Consider the following 1,209-nt stretch of genomic DNA (forward strand, 5'->3'; position numbering starts at 1 on the left):
ATTTAAGAGTGATGTCTCTCGTTGAGTCTTGACTTGGATTCTGATCTGTCAAAATTAGAATATGAAATTGAATTTGGATGAGAACGGTTGTTTTGATTTCCATGAAAGAATGTATATCGTTGTGAAAGTAGTGAGTATAGTTAATAATTGCTGAATCAGATTCGAAGAATGCAATATATTAATTGTGAATTTATATATCTCTCGGGTATTACCTACCCGTTAAAAGTTTCACAAGTAATATTTTGGTACATGAGAATTTTTATTACAGTCTATATGAAAATATATGTATATTTTCTTTAGATGTAATACAGATTTGATGATTTAATATTAAATTAAGCTCATTTGATTTTCGGCTGGAATTAGAAATGAATAATCTCTAAAACAATAGAGATTACATAATCTCCGCGGAGTATTTCACTAATGTAATCAATACTTTATTATTTATTCTTATTGACATTCCTTGGTGACGGATGTTGATGCTTGTGAATTCTTGCGAACTTCGTAAGATATGAATGATGTTTTCTAGAAAGCTTCATGTATATCTAAGTGTAAAATCAAACATGTAATTGAATAATACACTTAGTTTATTATGAAACGGAATTCATGGAGTTGAAACAGAGGTTGTAGTTAACTATGGTTAAGTTGTTAAGGAAGGATGTACATCATAGCATATTAGTAATATGAATTTAACCGAGTAGTATCTACCCTTATTTAATTCATACATAATAGCTTAGTACGGAAAGATATATTTTGATCTCAAAATTCATATATATATATATATATAAAATATACATATAATTTCTTAAGGGGGAATGAGTTAATACTTCATAACTCGTTGATACAATATACGCATTGTTGATTTGTGATGATGTTGATGATTATGGAATTGGCGGAGCTCGTAGTGCTACAGGTTTTGCCGGTGTTGGTGATACTGATGGTGATGCTGGTGGTACTACCGGTGGTGCTTATATAACAAGTTTAGCTTGTAAACCATGCACCATTCTTGTCAGGGTTTCTGCTCTTCCTCCTATCATTTCGGTGCACTCATCTGATTTATGGTTAAGGTTGGAATAGATAATCTCTAAGACTTTAGAGATTACATAATCGCTGCAGAATTTTTCTCCAATGAAGTTATGAATCAATACTTCATCGTTGATTTTTATTAGTACTCCTTGGTATCTATGGTGCGTATGACGTTGATGCTTGAGG

Source organism: Rutidosis leptorrhynchoides, chromosome 3, assembly GCF_046630445.1.
Source record: "Rutidosis leptorrhynchoides isolate AG116_Rl617_1_P2 chromosome 3, CSIRO_AGI_Rlap_v1, whole genome shotgun sequence".
Classification (NCBI taxonomy): Eukaryota; Viridiplantae; Streptophyta; class Magnoliopsida; order Asterales; family Asteraceae; genus Rutidosis; species Rutidosis leptorrhynchoides.